Source organism: Odontomachus brunneus, unplaced genomic scaffold, assembly GCF_010583005.1.
Source record: "Odontomachus brunneus isolate Ranch 3 - 2012 unplaced genomic scaffold, Obru_v1 Obru_scaffold_056, whole genome shotgun sequence".
Taxonomy (NCBI): domain Eukaryota; kingdom Metazoa; phylum Arthropoda; class Insecta; order Hymenoptera; family Formicidae; genus Odontomachus; species Odontomachus brunneus.
Genome location: NW_022639506.1, coordinates 1,132 through 1,358, shown reverse-complemented (window position 1 = coordinate 1,358; position 227 = coordinate 1,132).

Below are 227 nucleotides of genomic sequence, written 5' to 3'. Positions count from 1 at the left end.
ACGTTTGGCTCTGCGCTTTGGTTTCTTCTCATCGATTGAGAACGCATCATTTCCCAGTATGGTCGATGCGTCAGATTTCATATGAGTGGTATGTTGCACAATCTGCCTCAGAGGCTAGTAGGTATTATATAGGGGTTCTAACTCAGGTCCTCCGAGGGGGGTGAAGGGCGGGGGGTACCGCGGGCGAGGGGGATATGACGTCACGGGGGGGGGTGTATAACGTCACC